Raw genomic sequence first — 16,468 nt, forward strand, 5'->3', positions numbered from 1 at the left:
TATTTCTTCCTTGTATACAATAGTGACTACTTTAAAAGAATACCATTTTCACATAAAATAGTTAAGAAATCAAATAAAACAGGCTTATTTCAGTTGGCTCGTTAGTCTAGGGTATGATTCTTGCTTAGGGTGCGAGAGGTCCCGGGTTCAAATCCCGGACGAGCCCTCTATTTCTTTTTTACGGTGCATCTCATGGTTTATATATATCTGATTTTCTCAATTGGCTAAGTCAATAGCATCAACTGAGTTTTGTTTTTGCCATACTCCCAATAGAATTTGTACATACTTATGAATCTTGCCTTCATCATTTTTCAATTGCCTTTCTTCTATTTATGCATGATTTACACATAGCTTTTGACAAGTCTTGGGTTTTATCGATCAGACAAGTCCAAACTCTGTAGCCATTTTTAAATCTTGTCACTGCACTTTCCAAATAAGCACACAAAGAAAACTATCAATAGAATCTTACGGAAACATTTTAGATGTTCTAAAAATAAGAGCATACTTATTCAAATTTCAACTGTATTGTGGTATATTAGGAAAACTGCAGGTTCCCTACTGTCTAGATAGCTTTGAATGTTTTAAAAGAATAGTCAAATTTTGAAACACAAAAAGTTCAAAAATGAAATTGCAAGGTTATCTTTTGCCTTTCTTCTGTGTCTGGAAGCATGATTTGTACATTGCATATGACAAGTCTTTAGCTTCGTCCATGAGAGAAGTGCAAACTCTGTAGGCACTCACAAATCTTGTCCCTGCACTTTTCCTATATGCATACTTAGAAAACTATCTACTGGACCATAAGGAAATATATTATTTATTCTACAAATTCATTTTTACATAAATGTATATGGTGTTTTTAAAATCAAAAAGCTATTTTCTTTAAATCAATTGAAAAATCAATAGAAAAATGGTCAGGTAGGTGGCTTGTTGGTCTAGGGTTATGATTCTCGCTTAGGGTGTGAGAGGTCCCAGGTTCAAATCGTGGATGAGCCCAAATTTTCAAATTCTTTGATATGGTTCCATTATCTTATTGAAGTCAATTTCCTGAGTCAAATCTTCAACTGAATATTATTTTTTAAAAACTCACAAAATAGATTGGATTTACTTATTTGCACAATTGAATTTTGTTTTTTGTCAAGCTGCTATAATTATTTGTAATTACTTACCTGCACATAGCATGTGACATGTCTTGGGTTTTATCCATCAGAAAAACTCTGCTGGGCATCATAAAACTTTGCACAGCAATTTCCAAGCAAGTATACTTAGAAAAATATTGAATATTAGGAAATATTTTATTTATGCTAATATTTCTTCCTTGTATACAATAGTGACTACTTTAAAAGAATACCATTTTCACATAAAATAGTTAAGAAATCAAATAAAACAGGCTTATTTCAGTTGGCTCGTTAGTCTAGGGTATGATTCTTGCTTAGGGTGCGAGAGGTCCCGGGTTCAAATCCCGGACGAGCCCTCTATTTCTTTTTTATAGTGCATCTCATGGTTTATATATGTCTGATTTTCTCAATTGGCTAAGTCAATAGCATCAACTGAGTTTTGTTTTTGCCATACTCCCAATAGAATTTGTACATACTTATGAATCTTGCCTTCATCATTTTTCAATTGCCTTTCTTCTATTTATGCATGATTTACACATAGCTTTTGACAAGTCTTGGGTTTTATCGATCAGACAAGTCCAAACTCTGTAGCCATTTTTAAATCTTGTCACTGCACTTTCCAAATAAGCACACAAAGAAAACTATCAATAGAATCTTACGGAAACATTTTAGATGTTCTAAAAATAAGAGCATACTTATTCAAATTTCAACTGTATTGTGGTATATTAGGAAAACTGCAGGTTCCCTACTGTCTAGATAGCTTTGAATGTTTTAAAAGAATAGTCAAATTTTGAAACACAAAAAGTTCAAAAATGAAATTGCAAGGTTATCTTTTGCCTTTCTTCTGTGTCTGGAAGCATGATTTGTACATTGCATATGACAAGTCTTTAGCTTCGTCCATGAGAGAAGTGCAAACTCTGTAGGCACTCACAAATCTTGTCCCTGCACTTTTCCTATATGCATACTTAGAAAACTATCTACTGGACCATAAGGAAATATATTATTTATTCTACAAATTCATTTTTACATAAATGTATATGGTGTTTTTAAAATCAAAAAGCTATTTTCTTTAAATCAATTGAAAAATCAATAGAAAAATGGGCAGGTAGGTGGCTTGTTGGTCTAGGGTTATGATTCTCGCTTAGGGTGTGAGAGGTCCCAGGTTCAAATCGTGGATGAGCCCAAATTTTCAAATTCTATGATATGGTTCCATTATCTTATTGAAGTCAATTTCCTGAGTCAAATCTTCAACTGAATATTATTTTTTAAAAACTCACAAAATAGATTGGATTTACTTATTTGCACAATTGAATTTTGTTTTTTGTCAAGCTGCTATAATTATTTGTAATTACTTACCTGCACATAGCATGTGACATGTCTTGGGTTTTATCCATCAGAAAAACTCTGCTGGGCATCATAAAACTTTGCACAGCAATTTCCAAGCAAGTATACTAAGAAAAATATTGACTATTAGGAAATATTTTATTTATGCTAATATTTCCACCTTGTATACATTAGTGACTGCTTTAAAATAATACAATTTTCACATAAAAACAGTTAAGAAATCAAATAAAACATGCTTACTTGATGACTCTATGATTCTCACTTTGGGTGCGAGAGGTCACGGGTTCAAATCCCGGTCGAGCCCTCTATTTCTTTTTTACTGTGCATCTCATGGTTTAAATATATCTGATTTTCTCAATTGGCTAAGTCAATAGCATCAACTGAGTTTTGTTTTTGCCATACTCTCAATAGAATTTGTACATACTTATGAATCTTGCCTTCATCATTTTTCAATTGCCTTTCTTCTATTTATGCATGATTTACACATAGCTTTTGACAAGTCTTGGGTTTTATCGATCAGACAAGTCCAAACTCTGTAGCCATTTTTAAATCTTGTCACTGCACTTTCCAAATAAGCACACAAAGAAAACTATCAATAGAATCTTACGGAAACATTTTAGTTGTTCTAAAAATAAGAGCATACTTATTCAAATTTCAACTGTATTGTGGTATATTAGGAAAACTGCAGATTCCCTATTGTCTAGATAGCTTTGAATGATTTAAAAGAATAGTCTCATTTTGAAACACAAAAAGTTCAAAAATGAAATTGCAAGGTTTTCTTTTGCCTTTCTTCTGTGTCTGGAAGCATGATTTCTACATTGCATATTACAAGTCTTTAGCTTTATCCAAGAGAGAAGTCCAAACTCTGTAGGCTCTCACAAATCTCGTCCCTGCACTTTTCCTATATGCATACTTAGAAAACTATCTACTGGACCATAAGGAAATATTTTATTTATTCTACAAATTCATTTTTACATAAATTTATATGGTGTTTTTAAAAACAAAAGCTATTTTCTTTAAATCAATTGAAAAATCAATAGAAAAATGTTCAGGTAGGTGGCTTGTTGGTCTAGGGTTATGATTCTCGCTTGGGGTGTGAGAGGTCCCAGGTTCAAATCGTGGACGAGCCCAAATTTTCAGATTCTTTGACATGGTTCCATTATCTTATTGAAGTCAATTTTCTGAGTCAAATCTTCAACTGAATATTATTTTTTAAAAACTCACAAAATAGATTGGATTTACTTATTTGCACAATTGAATTTTGTTTTTTGTCAAGCTGCTAAAATTATTTGTAATTACTTACCGGCACATAGCATGTGATATGTATTGGGTTTTATCCATCAGAAAAACTCTACTGGGCATCATAAAACTTTGCACCGCAATTTCCAAGCAAGTATACTTAGAAAAATATTGACTATTAGGAAATATTTTAATTATGCTAATATTTCCTCCTTTTAAGCATTAGTGACTGCTACAAAAGAATACCATTTTCACATAAAAACAGTTAAGAAATCAAATAAAACATGCTTACTTGATGACTCTATGATTCTCACTTTGGGTGTGAGAGGTCACGGGTTCAAATCCTGGATGAGCCCAACTTTTCAGATTCTTTGACATGGTTCCATTATCTTATTGAAGTCAATTTCCTGAGTGAATTTCAACTGAATGTTGTTTTTTCAAAACTCTCAAAATAGATTGGATTTACTTATTTGCAGAATTGAATTTTGTTTTTTGTCAGACTGCTAAAATTATTTGTAAGTACTTATCTGAACATAGCATGTGACATCACTTGGGTTTTATCCATCAGAAAAACTCTGCTGGGCATCATAAAACTTTGCACAGCAATTTCCAAGCAAGTATACTTAGACAAATATTGACTATTAGGAAATATATTACTTATGTTAATATTTCCACCTTGTATACATTAGTGACTGCTTTAAAATAATAAAATTTTCACATAAAAACAGTTAAGAAATCAAATAAAACAAATTTTCTTCAGTTGGCTCGTTTGTCTAGGGGTAGGATTCTCGCTTTGGGTGCGAGAGGTCCCGGGTTCAAATTCTGGATGAGCTCTCTATTTCTTTTTTACAGTGCATCTCATGGTTGCACTGTATATATCTGATTTTCTCAATTGGCTAAGTCAATAGCATCAACTGAGTTTTGTTTTTGCCATACTCCCAATAGAATTTGTACATACTTATGAATCTTGCCTTCATCATTTTTCAATTGCCTTTCTTCTATTTATGCATGATTGACACATAGCTTTTGGCAAGTCTTGGGTTTTATCGATCAGACAAGTCCAAACTCTGTAGCCATTTTTAAATCTTGTCACTGCACTTTCCAAATAAGCACACAAAGAAAACTATCAATAGAATCTTTTGGAAACATTTTAGTTGTTCTAAAAATAAGAGCATACTTATTCAAATTTCAACTGTATTGTGGTATATTAGGAAAACTGCAGGTTCCCTACTGTCTAGATAGCTTTGAATGTTTTATAAGAATAGTCTCATTTTGAAATACAAAAAGTTCAAAAATGAAATTGTAAGGTTTTCTTTTGCCTTTCTTCTGTGTCTGGAAGCATGATTTGTACATTGCATATGACAAGTCTTTAGCTTCGTCCATGAGAGAAGTCCAAACTCTGTAGGCACTCAAAAATCTTGTACCTGCACTTTTCCTATGTGCATACTTAGAAAACTATCTAATGGACCATAAGGAAATATTTTATTTATTCTACAAATTCATTTTTACATAAATGTATATGGTGTTTTTAAAAACAAAGCTATTTTCTTTAAATCAATTGAAAAATCAATAGAAAAATGTTCAGGTAGGTTGCTTGTTGGTCTAGGGTTATGATTCTCGCTTAGGGTGCGAGAGGTCCCAGGTTCAAATCGTGGACGAGCCCAAATTTTCAAATTCTTTGACATGGTTCCATTATCTTATTGAAGTCAATTTCCTGAGTGAATTTCAACTGAATGTTGTTTTTTCAAAACTCTCAAAATAGATTGGATTTACTTATTTGCAGAATTGAATTTTGTTTTTTGTCAAACTGCTAATATTATTTGTAAGTACTTATCTGCACATAGCATGTGACATGTCTTGGGTTTTATCCATCAGAAAAACTCTGCTGGGCATCATAAAACTTTGCACAGCAATTTCCAAGCAAGTATACTTAGAAAAATATTGAATATTAGGAAATATTTTATTTATGCTAATATTTCTTCCTTGTATACAATAGTGACTACTTTAAAAGAATACCATTTTCACATAAAATAGTTCAGAAATCAAATAAAACAGGCTTATTTCAGTTGGCTCGTTAGTCTAGGGTATGATTCTTGCTTAAGGTGCGAGAGGTCCCGGGTTCAAATCCCGGACGAGCCCTCTATTTCTTTTTTACGGTGCATCTCATGGTTTATATATATCTGATTTTCTCAATTGGCTAAGTCAATAGCATCAACTGAGTTTTGTTTTTGCCATACTCCCAATAGAATTTGTACATACTTATGAATCTTGCCTTCATCATTTTTCAATTGCCTTTCTTCTATTTATGCATGATTTACACATAGCTTTTGACAAGTCTTGGGTTTTATCGATCAGACAAGTCCAAACTCTGTAGCCATTTTTAAATCTTGTCACTGCACTTTCCAAATAAGCACACAAAGAAAACTATCAATAGAATCTTACGGAAACATTTTAGATGTTCTAAAAATAAGAGCATACTTATTCAAATTTCAACTGTATTGTGGTATATTAGGAAAACTGCAGGTTCCCTACTGTCTAGATAGCTTTGAATGTTTTAAAAGAATAGTCTCATTTTGAAACACAAAAAGTTCAAAAATGAAATTGCAAGGTTTTCTTTTGCCTTTCTTCTGTGTCTGGAAGCATGATTTGTACATTGCATATGACAAGTCTTTAGCTTCGTCCATGAGAGAAGTGCAAACTCTGTAGGCACTCACAAATCTTGTCCCTGCACTTTTCCTATATGCATACTTAGAAAACTATCTACTGGACCATAAGGAAATATTTTATTTATTCTACAAATTCATTTTTACATAAATGTATATGGTGTTTTTAAAAACAAAAAGCTATTTTCTTTAAATCAATTGAAAAATCAATAGAAAAATGGTCAGGTAGGTGGCTTGTTGGTCTAGGGTTATGATTCTCGCTTAGGGTGTGAGAGGTCCCAGGTTCAAATCGTGGATTAGCCCAAATTTTCAAATTCTTTGATATGGTTCCATTATCTTATTGAAGTCAATTTCCTGAGTCAAATCTTCAACTGAATATTATTTTTTAAAAACTCACAAAATAGATTGGATTTACTTATTTGCACAATTTAATTTTGTTTTTTGTCAAGCTGCTATAATTATTTGTAATTACTTACCTGCACATAGCATGTGACATGTCTTGGGTTTTATCCATCAGAAAAACTCTGCTGGGCATCATAAAACTTTGCACAGCAATTTCCAAGCAAGTATACTAAGAGAAATATTGACTATTAGGAAATATTTTATTTATGCTAATATTTCCACCTTGTATACATTAGTGACTGCTTTAAAATAATACAATTTTCACATAAAAACAGTTAAGAAATCAAATAAAACATGCTTACTTGATGACTCTATGATTCTCACTTTGGGTGCGACAGGTCACGGGTTCAAATCCTGGACGAGCCCTCTATTTCTTTTTTACGGTGCATCTCATGGTTTATATATATCTGATTTTCTCAATTGGCTAAGTCAATAGCATCAACTGAGTTTTGTTTTTGCCATACTCCCAATAGAATTTGTACATACTTATGAATCTTGCCTTCATCATTTTTCAATTGCCTTTCTTCTATTTATGCATGATTTACACATAGCTTTTGACAAGTCTTGGGTTTTATCGATCAGACAAGTCCAAACTCTGTAGCCATTTTTAAATCTTGTCACTGCACTTTCCAAATAAGCACACAAAGAAAACTATCAATAGAATCTTACGGAAACATTTTAGTTGTTCTAAAAATAAGAGCATACTTATTCAAATTTCAACTGTATTGTGGTATATTAGGAAAACTGCAGGTTCCCTACTGTCTAGATAGCTTTGAATGATTTAAAAGAATAGTCTCATTTTGAAACACAAAAAGTTCAAAAATGAAATTGCAAGGTTTTCTTTTGCCTTTCTTCTGTGTCTGGAAGCATGATTTCTACATTGCATATTACAAGTCTTTAGCTTCATCCAAGAGAGAAGTCCAATCTCTGTAGGCTCTCACAAATCTCGTCCCTGCACTTTTCCTATATGCATACTTAGAAAACTATCTACTGGACCATAAGGAAATATTTTATTTATTCTACAAATTCATTTTTACATAAATGTATATGGTGTTTTTAAAAACAAAAAGCTATTTTCTTTAAATCAATTGAAAAATCAATAGAAAAATGGTCAGGTAGGTGGCTTGTTGGTCTAGGGTTATGATTCTCGCTTAGGGTGTGAGAGGTCCCAGGTTCAAATCGTGGACGAGCCCAAATTTTCAGATTCTTTGACATGGTTCCATTATCTTATTGAAGTCAATTTCCTGAGTGAATTTCAACTGAATGTTGTTTTTTCAAAACTCTCAAAATAGATTGGATTTACTTATTTGCAGAATTGAATTTTGTTTTTTGTCAAACTGCTAATATTATTTGTAAGTACTTATCTGCACATAGCATGTGACATGTCTTGGGTTTTATCCATCAGAAAAACTCTGCTGGGCATAATAAAACTTTGCACAGCAATTTCCAAGCAAGTATACTTAGAAAAATATTGACTATTAGGAAATATTTTATTTATGCTAATATTTCCTCCTTGTATACATTAGAGACTGCTTTAAAAGAATACCATTTTCACATAAAAACAGTTAAGAAATCAAATAAAACATGCTTACTTTATGATTCTATGATTCTCACTTTGGGTGCGAGAGGTCACGGGTTCAAATCCTGGATGAGCCCAACTTTTCAGATTCTTTGACATGGTTCCATCATCTTATTGAAGTCAATTTCCTGAGTGAATTTTAACTGAATGTTGTTTTTTCAAAACTCTCAAAATAGATTGGATTTACTTATTTGCAGAATTGAAGTTTGTTTTTTGTCAGACTGCTAAAATTATTTGTAAGTACTTATCTGAACATAGCATGTGACATGTCTTGGGTTTTATCCATCAGAAAAACTCTGCTGGGCATCATAAAACTTTGCACAGCAATTTCCAAGCAAGTATACTTAGAAAAATATTGACTATTAGGAAATATATTACTTATGTTAATATTTCCACCTTGTATACATTAGTGACTACTTTAAAATAATACAATTTTCACATAAAAACAGATAAGAAATCATATAAAATATGCTTACATGATGATTCTATGACTCTCACTTTGGGTGCGAGAGGTCCCGGGTTCAAATCCTGGATGAGCCCAAATTTTTAGATTCTTTGACATGGTTCCATTATCTTATTGAAGTCAATTTCCAGAGTGAATTTCAACTGAATGTTGTTTTTTCAAATTCTCAAAATAGATTGGATTTGCTTTTTTGCACATTTGAATTTTGTTTTTTGTCAAACTGCTAAAATTATTAGTAAGTACTTATCTGCACATAGCATGTGACATGTCTTGGGTTTTATCCATCAGAAAAACTCTGCTGGGCATCATAAAACTTTGCACAGCAATTTCCCAGCAAGTATACTTAGAAAAATATTGACTATTAGGAAATATTTTATTTATTCTAATATTTCCACCATATATACATTAGTGACTGCTTTAAAATAATACAATTTTCACATAAAAACAGTTAAGAAATCAAATAAAACATGCTTACTTGATGACTCTATGATTCTCACTTGGGTGCGAGAGGTCACAGATTCAAATCCCGGACAAGCCCAAATTTTTAGATTTTTTGACATGGTTCCATTATCTTATTGAAGTTAATTTCCAGAGTGAATTTCAACTGAATATTGTTTTTTCAAAACTCTCAAAATAGATTGGATTTACTTATTTGCAGAATTGAATTTTGTTTTTTGTCAAACTGCTAAAATTATTTGTAAGTACTTATCTGCACATAGCATGTGACATGTCTTGGGTTTTATCCATCAGAAAAACTCTGCTGGGCATCATAAAACTTTGCACAGCAATTTCCAAGCAAGTATACTTAGAAAAATATTGAATATTAGGAAATATTTTATTTATGCTAATATTTCTTCCTTGTATACAATAGTGACTACTTTAAAAGAATACCATTTTCACATAAAATAGTTAAGAAATCAAATAAAACAGGCTTATTTCAGTTGGCTCGTTAGTCTAGGGTATGATTCTTGCTTAGGGTGCGAGAGGTCCCGGGTTCAAATCCCGGATGAGCCCTCTATTTCTTTTTTACGGTGCTTCTCATGGTTTATATATATCTGATTTTCTCAATTGGCTAAGTCAATAGCATCAACTGAGTTTTGTTTTTGCCATACTCCCAATAGAATTTGTACATACTTATGAATCTTGCCTTCATCATTTTTCAATTGCCTTTCTTCTATTTATGCATGATTTACACATAGCTTTTGACAAGTCTTGGGTTTTATCGATCAGACAAGTCCAAACTCTGTAGCCATTTTTAAATCTTGTCACTGCACTTTCCAAATAAGCACACAAAGAAAACTATCAATAGAATCTTACGGAAACATTTTAGATGTTCTAAAAATAAGAGCATACTTATTCAAATTTCAACTGTATTGTGGTATATTAGGAAAACTGCAGGTTCCCTACTGTCTAGATAGCTTTGAATGTTTTAAAAGAATAGTCAAATTTTGAAACACAAAAAGTTCAAAAATGAAATTGCAAGGTTTTCTTTTGCCTTTCTTCTGTGTCTGGAAGCATGATTTGTACATTGCATATGACAAGTCTTTAGCTTCGTCCATGAGAGAAGTGCAAACTCTGTAGGCACTCACAAATCTTGTCCCTGCACTTTTCCTATATGCATACTTAGAAAACTATCTACTGGACCATAAGGAAATATTTTATTTATTCTACAAATTCATTTTTACATAAATGTATATGGTGTTTTTAAAAACAAAAAGCTATTTTCTTTAAATCAATTGAAAAATCAATAGAAAAATGGTCAGGTAGGTGGCTTGTTGGTCTAGGGTTATGATTCTCGCTTAGGGTGTGAGAGGTCCCAGGTTCAAATCGTGGATGAGCCCAAATTTTCAAATTCTTTGATATGGTTCCATTATCTTATTGAAGTCAATTTCCTGAGTCAAATCTTCAACTGAATATTATTTTTTAAAAACTCACAAAATAGATTGGATTTACTTATTTGCACAATTGAATTTTGTTTTTTGTCAAGCTGCTATAATTATTTGTAATTACTTACCTGCACATAGCATGTGACATGTCTTGGGTTTTATCCATCAGAAAAACTCTGCTGGGCATCATAAAACTTTGCACAGCAATTTCCAAGCAAGTATACTAAGAAAAATATTGACTATTAGGAAATATTTTATTTATGCTAATATTTCCACCTTGTATACATTAGTGACTGCTTTAAAATAATACAATTTTCACATAAAAACAGTTAAGAAATCAAATAAAACATGCTTACTTGATGACTCTATGATTCTCACTTTGGGTGCGAGAGGTCACGGGTTCAAATCCCGGTCGAGCCCTCTATTTCTTTTTTACTGTGCATCTCATGGTTTAAATATATCTGATTTTCTCAATTGGCTAAGTCAATAGCATCAACTGAGTTTTGTTTTTGCCATACTCCCAATAGAATTTGTACATACTTATGAATCTTGCCTTCATCATTTTTCAATTGCCTTTCTTCTATTTATGCATGATTTACACATAGCTTTTGACAAGTCTTGGGTTTTATCGATCAGACAAGTCCAAACTCTGTAGCCATTTTTAAATCTTGTCACTGCACTTTCCAAATAAGCACACAAAGAAAACTATCAATAGAATCTTACGGAAACATTTTAGTTGTTCTAAAAATAAGAGCATACTTATTCAAATTTCAACTGTATTGTGGTATATTAGGAAAACTGCAGATTCCCTATTGTCTAGATAGCTTTGAATGATTTAAAAGAATAGTCTCATTTTGAAACACAAAAAGTTCAAAAATGAAATTGCAAGGTTTTCTTTTGCCTTTCTTCTGTGTCTGGAAGCATGATTTCTACATTGCATATTACAAGTCTTTAGCTTCATCCAAGAGAGAAGTCCAAACTCTGTAGGCTCTCACAAATCTCGTCCCTGCACTTTTCCTATATGCATACTTAGAAAACTATCTACTGGACCATAAGGAAATATTTTATTTATTCTACAAATTCATTTTTACATAAATTTATATGGTGTTTTTAAAAACAAAAAGCTATTTTCTTTAAATCAATTGAAAAATCAATAGAAAAATGGTCAGGTAGGTGGCTTGTTGGTCTAGGGTTATGATTCTCGCTTGGGGTGTGAGAGGTCCCAGGTTCAAATCGTGGACGAGCCCAAATTTTCAGATTCTTTGACATGGTTCCATTATCTTATTGAAGTCAATTTTCTGAGTCAAATCTTCAACTGAATATTATTTTTTAAAAACTCACAAAATAGATTGGATTTACTTATTTGCACAATTGAATTTTGTTTTTTGTCAAGCTGCTAAAATTATTTGTAATTACTTACCGGCACATAGCATGTGATATGTATTGGGTTTTATCCATCAGAAAAACTCTACTGGGCATCATAAAACTTTGCACCGCAATTTCCAAGCAAGTATACTTAGAAAAATATTGACTATTAGGAAATATTTTAATTATGCTAATATTTCCTCCTTTTAAGCATTAGTGACTGCTACAAAAGAATACCATTTTCACATAAAAACAGTTAAGAAATCAAATAAAACATGCTTACTTGATGACTCTATGATTCTCACTTTGGGTGTGAGAGGTCACGGGTTCAAATCCTGGATGAGCCCAACTTTTCAGATTCTTTGACATGGTTCCATTATCTTATTGAAGTCAATTTCCTGAGTGAATTTCAACTGAATGTTGTTTTTTCAAAACTCTCAAAATAGATTGGATTTACTTATTTGCAGAATTGAATTTTGTTTTTTGTCAGACTGCTAAAATTATTTGTAAGTACTTATCTGAACATAGCATGTGACATCACTTGGGTTTTATCCATCAGAAAAACTCTGCTGGGCATCATAAAACTTTGCACAGCAATTTCCAAGCAAGTATACTTAGACAAATATTGACTATTAGGAAATATTTTATTTATGCTAATATTTCTTCCTTGTATACAATAGTGACTACTTTAAAAGAATACCATTTTCACATAAAATAGTTAAGAAATCAAATAAAACAGGCTTATTTCAGTTGGCTCGTTAGTCTAGGGTATGATTCTTGCTTAAGGTGCGAGAGGTCCCGGGTTCAAATCCCGGACGAGCCCTCTATTTCTTTTTTACGGTGCATCTCATGGTTTATATATATCTGATTTTCTCAATTGGCTAAGTCAATAGCATCAACTGAGTTTTGTTTTTGCCATACTCCCAATAGAATTTGTACATACTTATGAATCTTGCCTTCATCATTTTTCAATTGCCTTTCTTCTATTTATGCATGATTTACACATAGCTTTTGACAAGTCTTGGGTTTTATCGATCAGACAAGTCCAAACTCTGTAGCCATTTTTAAATCTTGTCACTGCACTTTCCAAATAAGCACACAAAGAAAACTATCAATAGAATCTTACGGAAACATTTTAGATGTTCTAAAAATAAGAGCATACTTATTCAAATTTCAACTGTATTGTGGTATATTAGGAAAACTGCAGGTTCCCTACTGTCTAGATAGCTTTGAATGTTTTAAAAGAATAGTCTCATTTTGAAACACAAAAAGTTCAAAAATGAAATTGCAAGGTTTTCTTTTGCCTTTCTTCTGTGTCTGGAAGCATGATTTGTACATTGCATATGACAAGTCTTTAGCTTCGTCCATGAGAGAAGTCCAAACTCTGTAGGCACTCAAAAATCTTGTACCTGCACTTTTCCTATGTGCATACTTAGAAAACTATCTAATGGACCATAAGGAAATATTTTATTTATTCTACAAATTCATTTTTACATAAATGTATATGGTGTTTTTAAAAACAAAGCTATTTTCTTTAAATCAATTGAAAAATCAATAGAAAAATGTTCAGGTAGGTTGCTTGTTGGTCTAGGGTTATGATTCTCGCTTAGGGTGCGAGAGGTCCCAGGTTCAAATCGTGGACGAGCCCAAATTTTCAAATTCTTTGACATGGTTCCATTATCTTATTGAAGTCAATTTCCTGAGTGAATTTCAACTGAATGTTGTTTTTTCAAAACTCTCAAAATAGATTGGATTTACTTATTTGCAGAATTGAATTTTGTTTTTTGTCAAACTGCTAATATTATTTGTAAGTACTTATCTGCACATAGCATGTGACATGTCTTGGGATTTATCCATCAGAAAAACTCTGCTGGGCATCATAAAACTTTGCACAGCAATTTCCAAGCAAGTATACTTAGAAAAATATTGAATATTAGGAAATATTTTATTTATGCTAATATTTCTTCCTTGTATACAATAGTGACTACTTTAAAAGAATACCATTTTCACATAAAATAGTTAAGAAATCAAATAAAACAGGCTTATTTCAGTTGGCTCGTTAGTCTAGGGTATGATTCTTGCTTAAGGTGCGAGAGGTCCCGGGTTCAAATCCCGGACGAGCCCTCTATTTCTTTTTTACGGTGCATCTCATGGTTTATATATATCTGATTTTCTCAATTGGCTAAGTCAATAGCATCAACTGAGTTTTGTTTTTGCCATACTCCCAATAGAATTTGTACATACTTATGAATCTTGCCTTCATCATTTTTCAATTGCCTTTCTTCTATTTATGCATGATTTACACATAGCTTTTGACAAGTCTTGGGTTTTATCGATCAGACAAGTCCAAACTCTGTAGCCATTTTTAAATCTTGTCACTGCACTTTCCAAATAAGCACACAAAGAAAACTATCAATAGAATCTTACGGAAACATTTTAGATGTTCTAAAAATAAGAGCATACTTATTCAAATTTCAACTGTATTGTGGTATATTAGGAAAACTGCAGGTTCCCTACTGTCTAGATAGCTTTGAATGTTTTAAAAGAATAGTCTCATTTTGAAACACAAAAAGTTCAAAAATGAAATTGCAAGGTTTTCTTTTGCCTTTCTTCTGTGTCTGGAAGCATGATTTGTACATTGCATATGACAAGTCTTTAGCTTCGTCCATGAGAGAAGTGCAAACTCTGTAGGCACTCACAAATCTTGTCCCTGCACTTTTCCTATATGCATACTTAGAAAACTATCTACTGGACCATAAGGAAATATTTTATTTATTCTACAAATTCATTTTTACATAAATGTATATGGTGTTTTTAAAAACAAAAAGCTATTTTCTTTAAATCAATTGAAAAATCAATAGAAAAATGGTCAGGTAGGTGGCTTGTTGGTCTAGGGTTATGATTCTCGCTTAGGGTGTGAGAGGTCCCAGGTTCAAATCGTGGATGAGCCCAAATTTTCAAATTCTTTGATATGGTTCCATTATCTTATTGAAGTCAATTTCCTGAGTCAAATCTTCAACTGAATATTATTTTTTAAAAACTCACAAAATAGATTGGATTTACTTATTTGCACAATTGAATTTTGTTTTTTGTCAAGCTGCTATAATTATTTGTAATTACTTACCTGCACATAGCATGTGACATGTCTTGGGTTTTATCCATCAGAAAAACTCTGCTGGGCATCATAAAACTTTGCACAGCAATTTCCAAGCAAGTATACTAAGAGAAATATTGACTATTAGGAAATATTTTATTTATGCTAATATTTCCACCTTGTATACATTAGTGACTGCTTTAAAATAATACAATTTTCACATAAAAACAGTTAAGAAATCAAATAAAACATGCTTACTTGATGACTCTATGATTCTCACTTTGGGTGCGAGAGGTCACGGGTTCAAATCCCGGTCGAGCCCTCTATTTCTTTTTTACTGTGCATCTCATGGTTTATATATATCTGATTTTCTCAATTGGCTAAGTCAATAGCATCAACTGAGTTTTGTTTTTGCCATACTCCCAATAGAATTTGTACATACTTATGAATCTTGCCTTCATCATTTTTCAATTGCCTTTCTTCTATTTATGCATGATTTACACATAGCTTTTGACAAGTCTTGGGTTTTATCGATCAGACAAGTCCAAACTCTGTAGCCATTTTTAAATCTTGTCACTGCACTTTCCAAATAAGCACACAAAGAAAACTATCAATAGAATCTTACGGAAACATTTTAGTTGTTCTAAAAATAAGAGCATACTTATTCAAATTTCAACTGTATTGTGGTATATTAGGAAAACTGCAGATTCCCTATTGTCTAGATAGCTTTGAATGATTTAAAAGAATAGTCTCATTTTGAAACACAAAAAGTTCAAAAATGAAATTGCAAGGTTTTCTTTTGCCTTTCTTCTGTGTCTGGAAGCATGATTTCTACATTGCATATTACAAGTCTTTAGCTTCATCCAAGAGAGAAGTCCAAACTCTGTAGGCTCTCACAAATCTCGTCCCTGCACTTTTCCTATATGCATACTTAGAAAACTATCTACTGGACCATAAGGAAATATTTTATTTATTCTACAAATTCATTTTTACATAAATGTATATGGTGTTTTTAAAAACAAAAAGCTATTTTCTTTAAATCATTTGAAAAATCAATAGAAAAATGGTCAGGTAGGTGGCTTGTTGGTCTAGGGTTATGATTCTCGCTTAGGGTGTGAGAGGTCCCAGGTTCAAATCGTGGACGAGCCCAAATTTTCAGATTCTTTGACATGGTTCCATTATCTTATTGAAGTCAATTTTCTGAGTCAAATCTTCAACTGAATATTATTTTTTAAAAACTCACAAAATAGATTGGATTTACTTATTTGCACAATTGAATTTTGTTTTTTGTCAAGCTGCTAAAGTTATTTGTAATTAC

Source organism: Taudactylus pleione, unplaced genomic scaffold, assembly GCF_031769625.1.
Source record: "Taudactylus pleione unplaced genomic scaffold, aTauple2 ptg000317l, whole genome shotgun sequence".
NCBI lineage: Eukaryota > Metazoa > Chordata > Amphibia > Anura > Myobatrachidae > Taudactylus > Taudactylus pleione.